Here is a 9,083-nt window from a genome sequence, read left to right as displayed (position 1 = left end):
ATCAAGGTCTTGATGAAGCAATATTTGAGATCATTGCTTCTGCAGAAACATCAAGAGATATGGGAGGCTCTCCAACAAAAAAACAAAGGTGCTGACAGAATCAAGAAGATTCGTCTCCAATCTTTGCGAGGTGAATTTGAATTATTGCAAACGAAGGCCTCAGAATCTATTTCTGACTATCACACAAGAATTATGGTGATAGTTAATCAGATGAGAAGAAATAGAGAAGCCCTCACAGATGCTCGGATTACTAAGAAAATTTTAAGATCCCTAGATCCAAAATTTGATTTTGTTGTTGTTGCTATTGAAGAGTCCAAATAAGTGGACAAGTTGATGGTGGATGAGCTTATGAGTTCTTTGCAAGCTCATGAGCAAAAGATTGTGAAAAGAAATGGAGATAAGACAATTGAGCATGCCTTACAAGCAAAGTTGTCTCTCAAAGACAGATATGAGCAAGGGGAGACTTCAACAAGTGGATATACCACTCAAGGAAGAAGTCAACAAACACGATGAGGATTTCAGCGATTTCAAGGAAGAGGATCTTGGAATACAGGATTCAGAGGAAGAGGAGGTAGAAACACCACCAGAGGAGGTCGAGGACAACAAGCATTCACTCCTAGAGGAAGAGGAGGCGGTTACAATAACTGTGACAAGAGGAATATCCAGTGTTATAATTGCAAACAATTTGAGCACTATAGCACTGAATGTCAAAGGAAAGCTCCATTAGAGGTACGTGAACAAGCCAACTATGTAGAGGAGGATGCCAATAGCAGAGGAGCAGCTGCATTATTTGTCCAACAGGGAATTGGCGAGAATTAGGAGAATATTTGGTATCTAGATACTGGAGCCAGCAATCACATGTGTGGCCAACGAGATCTATTTGATTATCTAGATGAGACCATACAAGGTCTAGTCACCTTTGGAGATACCTCAAAAGTTTCATTCAAAGGTAAAGGCAACATCCCAATCAAGTTGAAGAATGGCGATCATAGCTACATCGCAGATGTTTACTATGTCCCGGCCATAAAGCAGAACTTGGTGAGTATATGTCAACTTATGGAGAAAGGTTATACTCTTTACACGAAGAATTGTCATCTGACAATTATCGACTACAATGGGAGATTAATTGTCTATGTAAAGATGTCCAAGAATAGGATGTTTCCTTTAAACATCCAATATGATGCAACAAAGTGTTTGAGTGCCATCACCAACAGTGAAGAGTGGTTTTGGCACCTAAGACTTGGACATCTGAATTTCACAAGTCTGAAGATGCTAGCAAGTAAGAAGATGGTCAAAGGTATGCCCCACATTGATCATCCAGATGAAATCTGTGAGAGTTGTGTCCTCAGCAAACATCACAGATCTAGTTTTGTCAAAGAAATCAACTGGAAAGCAAACAAGCCACTGGAGTTAGTGCACACAGATGTGTGTGGTCCCATAAAGTCTATGTCGACTGGACAAAATAGGTACTTCCTTACTTTCATTGATGATTTTAGCAGAAAGACATGGATATACTTTCTGAAGAGGAAGTCAGAAGTGTTCAATTGTTTTAAAGATTTTAAAGCAATTGTTGAGAAGCAAAGTGACTATAAGATCAGAACCGTGAGATCTGATCAAGGTGGAGAATATACAGCAAATGACTTTGGAGCCTTTTGTACACAACAAGGCATCAGACATCAGACATCAGACAACACCAGCTTATACACCACGGCTGAATGGTGTAGCTGAGAGAAAGAATCGAACGATTCTTGACATGGCAAGAAGTCTACTCAAAGCAAAGAAGCTGCCCAAACAATACTGGGCTGAAGCTGTATCATGTGCAGTGTATCTACTGAATCGCTGTCCAACCAAAAGTTTGCAAGCTGTCACTCCAGAAGAAGCATGGAGTGGTCACAAACCAAGTGTTACTCATCTTCGTGTCTTTGGTTGTGTGGCATATGCAAAGATCCCAGATGCAAGAAGGACCAAACTCGATGATAAAAGCGAGAAATGCATCTTTGTCGGATATGGTGATAGAAGGATGGGATACAAGCTGTATAATCTCATCACAAAGAAGGTAATTATGAGTAGAGATGTTATCTTTGAAGAAGATAAAACTTGGCAATGGAATGATGATCAAGAAGCAGTCAAATGGATCAGCACTGACTTGATCCTTGAAGATGAAGTGGAAGTACCAACAGTACTTACAGAAGGTCCAATATTACCAGCAGAGCCACAAAGTCCGGTACACAGATTCCCTGTATTCAACAGGAGAAACACACTAGAATCACCATCATCAGCATCCTCATCAGAAGGACCAAGAAGGATGAGAAATCTAGACGAGTTGTACGATGCCATGCAAGTCATGGAAGATACAACTCTATTTTGTTTCTTTGCAGATAATGACCCGCTTAGCTTCAACGAAGCTGTGACAGAAGAGAAGTGGATAGAAGCAATGGATGAAGAAATACATGTCATTGAGAAGAATGATACTTGAAAGCTGACTAATCTACCAGAAAACAAGAAAGCAATATGTGTCAAATGGGTCTATAAGACAAAGAAGAATGCAAAAGGAGAAGTGCAAAGATACAGAGCAAGATTAGTAGAAAAAGGCTACAAACAGAGAAAAGGCATTGATTATGGAGAAGTATTTGCTCCAGTAGCCCGGCTAGAGACAATCAGACTGATGATCTCACTAGCTGCACAACATATATGGAAGATCTATCAACTCGATGTGAAGTCAGCATTTCTGAATGGCTTCCTAGAAGAAGAGATCTATGTTGAACAACCACTTGGATACATCAAAGCTGAAAATAAAAGCAAAGTATACAAGTTGAAGAAAGCCCTCTACGGTTTGAAGCAAGCTCCGCGTGCTTGGAATACCAAAATTGACAGGTATTTTCAAGAAAATGGATTTGAAAAATGTCCATATGAACACGCAATATATGTGAAGAAAGAAGCAGATGGCAGCATATTATTTGCGTGCCTATATGTTGATGATTTACTATTCACCGGCAACAACCCTACCATGTTTGAAGCCTTTAAGAAAAGCATGGTACAGGAGTTTGAGATGACAGACATTGGTCTGATGGCATATTTTCTTGGCTTAGAAGTGGTGCAGAAAGAAGAAGGGATTTTTGTATCCCAAAGCAGTTATGCCAAAGACATTTTTGAAAGGTTCAAGATGGAAAGCTACAATCCGGTATCAACTTCAGTTGAGAATGGAGTAGAATTGAGGAAGAGTAAAGTTGGAAATGTTGATCCAACTTACTTCAAAAGCTTAGTAGGAAGCTTAAGGTATTTAACATGTACTAGACCGGATATACTCTACGGAGTTGGTCTTATCAGCAGATACATGGAGACACCAGACCAGTCTCACTTGAATGCAGCCAAGAGAATTCTTCGCTACATCAAAGGAACAATAAATGAAAGTATGTTTTATACCTCAAGTACAAACTTCAATCTTGTTGGCTACTCAGATAGTGATTGGGGTAGAGATCTGGATGAAAGGAAAAGCACAACGAGATTTGTCTTTTTCATGGGAGATACATCTTTCACATGGTCATCCAAGAAGCAATCGATAATAACGTTATCAAGCTGTGAAGCTGAGTATGTTGCTGCCAACTCAGATGTATGCCATTTAATATGGTTAAAAAATATGTTGAAGCATTTGGGATTTCCTCAAGAAAATCCTACGGAGATTTATATTGATAATCGATCAGCGATTGCATTAGCAAAGAACTCAATGTATCATGAAAGAAGTAAACACATTGATACACGTCATCACTTCATCCGAGAACATGTGAAGAACAAAGAAGTTGAATTGATATCTTGCAACACAAATGATCAAGTTGCAGATATTTTTACAAAGCCATTGAAGGGAGAAATATTTATCAGATTGAAGTTCATGCTTGGCATGACATCCCTCGATTGAGTTTAAAGGGGGAATTTGTTGAAGTAAACTCAATCTAGAAGGTTAAGGAAGGCAACCACCACTTGCAGACACCAGCTGTCACCGCCCAACCACCATTTCCAGCCGCCACCCGCCACCCGCCTTCACACTTGAAGTTTGATTTTTCTTACATTTAATTTGTGTATAAATAGGCATCTAAGTTTATGTTATTATGTGTGGAGAGATTAGAGAGAAACACTAGAGAGAAAAAGAGGGTGTGTATTGAGCTTTTGTTTAATCTTTGTAAGCTTCTTGTTGTTGAAATAAAACAGTGTGTTTTATCCCCTCTGAGTGTTTCAAAGTCACCACCAGTGGTTTATCCCACCAACACTCCCTGTATATCTACATCTGCTGTAAAAGAGCGACAATAAAGTTCAACAGATTTTTTTAACCTGCTTTCAGTAGGGGGGAAATATCAACAAAACATACCAAGCACAGAGAAGAAAATGTGTGCACACACGCACACATGCATATATTAACATTCACAAAAGCGTTTTGTAAAATATAAGTGGCCCTAATTTAATTAACCTTAAAATTTGCCTAGGATAAATAGGTTTCTAGCAGCACATAGAAAGTATAAATTACATAGGAGACTTACTTCAGCCTCTGAAAAAGACATTATTACTGTAACCTCAAAGCTCACTACATTTCAAAATAAAAATTAAAAAACCTCTATTTTCTCACTAGTATTTTGCCCTTTCAAGTGATAAAAGACCAATCATTTTCCCATACATAGCAGCATAGCTATTTTCCTTCACAAGAAACGGAAACTAATAACATGCTCCTTCATGATAACATAACTAACGACGCTCTTGCTCGTTCTGTGAACACAAACCAACAGATTAAACATGGAAATTTATTACATGTTTGACTCACTCAAACATGTCTTCAGAGAGGGTAAGGGTGAGGAAGGCAAAGATTATTCAAATTGTGTTGACCATGCAGACACTAAAACAAATTATTAATTTGCTATCCCTGAATTAAGTTTCTGGCAACAGATTCATTTGACATGCCTGAACTAAGTTTCTGGCAGGGTCATGTTTCAAACTATAGATAAATTTGTGTCCCTAATACACATTCCCAGGTTAGTATTAATCAGCTCGCAGAAATGAAACGGATGGGCAGCTAAACAATGATAATAACATATAACTGAATAGAAAATCTACCCCAAACAATAGTAACAACAAACCACATTTAACAGATAACAAAATAAACATAATAGACTGGATCACTTACTGGAATTCCCCCCTCAATCATAGAGAAGAAGATGCTGACAGCAAATTTTTACTATTATCTTTCTGTAGGTCAACATTGAAAAAGTCCTGAAGGGCCCTCACTTCAGTGCAAGATTTTAATTTCTCTATTGCAGTTGAAGTTGCCAAAGCACCAGAAACTGTTGTTATTATAGGAACTCTATAAGCAAGTGCCATCCTCAATTGCTGGCCATCAATTTGATCAAGTGAATCGCCAGAGCTAGTAATTACCATCAATTGAATATGCCCATTAGCAAGATCGCCAGCATGTGGCTGTCCCTCATGCATCTTCAGCACTCTGTCCACTGAGATACCTTTCAATTCCAGAAAGTGAGCTGTTCCAGAAGTTGAAACAATCCTGAACCTGAGTCCTAGAAAGGCCTTTGCCAGCCTTTCTCGATGGGATTTTGTCAAGTCATTTAGGCTAAGGAACACAGTGCCAGAAAGTGGTAGCTTCTGCCCAGCAATAATTTGAGCCTTGGCAAATGCAATGGCAACCAGAAAATCAATACCCATTACCTCAGTGGTACTCCTCATCTCAGGCCCTAACAGTACATCACAGCCTGGGAACTTCAAAAAATGGAAGAATCGCTTCTTTAACTGCAACATGTGCTGGGATTACCTCTTTTGTGAAAAGTATCTCATTAAGTGACTTTCCAGACATAACAAGAGCAGCATACTGAGCTAGTGGATGGCCAATTGCCTTGGAGACAAATGGAACCATACAAGATGCACAAGGATTTGCCTCAAGCAGAAAAACTTCCACGTCCACTGTGATTGTGTATTGGCAGTTCATGAGACCACAAACATTCAGAGTCTTTGCCAGCTTTTTAGTCCATGACCTAATTGTGGTCAAGCAGGAAGGTGAGATAGTTTGTGAGGGAAGAATGCAAGCTGAGTCGCCAGAATGGACCCCAGCCTGCTCAATGTGCTCCATTACCCCTCCAATAACCACATTATTGTGTGAGTCTGCAAGGGCGTCCACATCAATCTCAACAGCATCAGATAAATATTTATCTATCAACACAGGGATCAACTTCAACAGCATTTTCGAGATACATCATAAGCTTGTCATCACTATATACTATCTCCATTGCCCAGCCACCTGAGACATAAGATTGACAGACAACAACTGGGAAAACTATGTCTGCCGCAATGGCTAAAGCATCGGCCTCACTCTTAGCAATGCCTCCTTTTGGTTGTTCAATGTTTAACTCTTTTAGAATTGCATTGAACCTCCCTCTGTCCTCAGCAGCATCAATAGAATCAGGTGATGATGTGCACCATATGTGTAAACACTGAGAGGCTTATGCTTGTCCAGATACTGCTGGATGGGCAGGGCCAGCTTCAGGGGTGTTTGACCACCAAACTGCACAATGATCCTATCAGGTCTTTCCAATTCAATAACATTCAGAACGTCTTCTGCTGTCAAGGGTTCAAAGTAGAGACAATCACTTGTGTCATAATCTGTGGACACAGGATTTCAATTCAACATAAATGTCTCATATCCTGCACTCTGTAAAGCAGAAAGGCTACCCCGTTAAAAAATGTACCAAAGTGGTAACTATCTCTGAGTAGCAAAGCCATCCAAAAGCAGATTCCTTTACATTTGTTCCAACATGTTATTTAACTACACAACTAAGAAAACCTATTAGGCTACTTATTGAATAAATGAAATTTTATTGCTGAACCGAATCAGAGCACAGCCTTATACAGATTCAGCACGTTTAGATGACTGTAATTCTATATTTCTAACCACAAAAGGCTGCATACAGATATTTGCTTGAATTTACGTAGTGTTTGATTCATTTCACCTTTGTTTATGCTCTTTTTCATGCTGCAATAAATTCCAACTGAAAAAACACAAAAAACATAGACATTTCTAAATTTTCAAAGCATACAAGCAATTGCAAAAAAGTAGGTGGTACAATATATCACTCGTTACTTTCAACACCAATCCAAGATCTGCCTTCAAAGTGAATATACGAGACATGATCAACATTTTACAAGTTAATTTTGATTGAAAAGAGTGCTGTTATTAATAGCACAGCCTTGATAATCATGATCAATGATTTATCAAACAAAAAAATTAATAAACAAGAAAAGGATTTTAAAGTTATGTTGCATGGTGGATCTCAAAACATCAACAAAATGGCAGGGTAGGATATTCCAATATGCATAAATAACATAGTATTTTGGAGAAATTGCCTGGGCAGACAGGGGAACATAAATAATACAAAAATTATAAACACATACCTGGAGGGAGAAAGATGCATGGCAACAACAGTAATCAAAATCAATTCACTGACCTATACGGTTGGGTCCTCCACCTAAAATCAAGACCTTCTTCCTTTTGGTGGGAGCTGATTCACACTCTGAATCATAGGAGGAGTACATGAAGGGAGTATTGGCCTCAAACTCTACAGCACAAGCATCAACCCTTTTTATATGACGGAGTAACTCCAAAAGAATTCCGTTTTGATCGGACTTCCTTCTCTGTTGATTTAGTAGCAAATGCTATCTGCTTGTCACTGAAGCCATGCTTTTTGACCTCACTGAAGTCATCCTTCGTCAGATGAGACAAACTCCTAGCCATAAGATATTGTTCCACATCCACCAGCTCCTTATGCTGAGTGAGGAACCATTTATCAACAAAACTCAGTTCGTGGATTTCATAACTTTCATACCCTTTTTCATATCTGCTTAAATGGCATGACGGCAATCTGGATTTGGAACTCGGAGGTTGTACTTCAATTGTTCCAAATCCCAGTCAAGTTCGGCAACTTGCGCGCATCCCTATCATAGTCGCACAACTCACAACAAATTCCAAAATAAAAGTGTGATATAATAAAACTTTATCACAATACATTAACACTATTAGAATAAGATCTTTACCCCTTAAATATCAACTCGCAAACAAACGCATTGAGTATCAATATCAATTTGACGAGAAAAAAATAAATAAAAATTATTAAAGAAGTTAATTTTTTATAAGTCAAATTTATTGTAAAATATAAGTTTATTTTATTAATTTACAGTGCTAGAAATTTTATTTTACAAAACCTTATATAATAATTTAACTAATAACTCTAATAGATTCAAAACTTGTGTGCTCTTATTTTTTTCTACGATAATTTGAATTTTTTAATTTTTAATTTTCTATTCATTTAAAACTCCTTTAATTTTTGTTTTTTTTACATCTTGACATGATTTTGATCTTAGATCACACTCAATTTTAATTTTTTTTTTGTCTCTAGTCATTGACTTGAATCCAATGTTTCTTCTGTGAACTTTGGATCTCTTTTTTTTTTTTGTCTGGACTGTCTAGTAAGTTAGTAACATTGAAATAGTAGTTTAGACCGCTACCTCTTTAAATTATTTTTTTCTTATTTATTAGAAAATGCATTCCTCTTCCTTCTAGGATCTTCGGTTAACAAAGATCTCGTTAGGATATCACAAACCTCATCCTCAGTTTCCTCAACCTTAACAGAAAATTCAGGTTGAGCCACATTAGTTTTAACTCTAATCATGCTCCACTTACCAAAATAAAAATGTGTTTCTAGATTATTTACACAAGCAATAAATGGTTTGTCATCTACACACATAACTTTAAGTTTATTTCCACTTTAAAGTAACAATATCTTATATAGATTTGATGGTATGCAGTTATTTGCATGGATCCGATCTCTTTCTAATAGAACATTATAGCTCGGAATTGCATCAGCAATGAAAAATATTGTATTTATGATCAGTGAACCAACTTTTAAGCTAATAGTAACCATTCTTTTCACCTGCAAGATCTCACCAGCAAATCCACTAAATGCAACTTTGGTTGAAATTATGTTATTTATTGATTTTTCCGATCACACCTAACATGTATAAAGATAAGATATTAATAA

At 37.6% G+C, this 9,083-nt stretch overlaps 1 pseudogene; it reads right to left on the bottom strand.

Moving 5' to 3' along the window:
* Positions 1 to 5,051: 5,051 nt before the first annotated feature.
* On the bottom strand, positions 5,052 to 8,714 carry LOC18101841 (carbamoyl-phosphate synthase large chain, chloroplastic-like; annotated as a pseudogene).
* Positions 8,715 to 9,083: the final 369 nt, after the last annotated feature.

The sequence above is a fragment of the Populus trichocarpa genome, chromosome 8 (genome assembly GCF_000002775.5).
Source record: "Populus trichocarpa isolate Nisqually-1 chromosome 8, P.trichocarpa_v4.1, whole genome shotgun sequence".
Classification (NCBI taxonomy): Eukaryota; Viridiplantae; Streptophyta; class Magnoliopsida; order Malpighiales; family Salicaceae; genus Populus; species Populus trichocarpa.
Note: the sequence above shows the minus strand (reverse complement) of the source record. Positions and strands in the feature narration are given on the sequence as shown.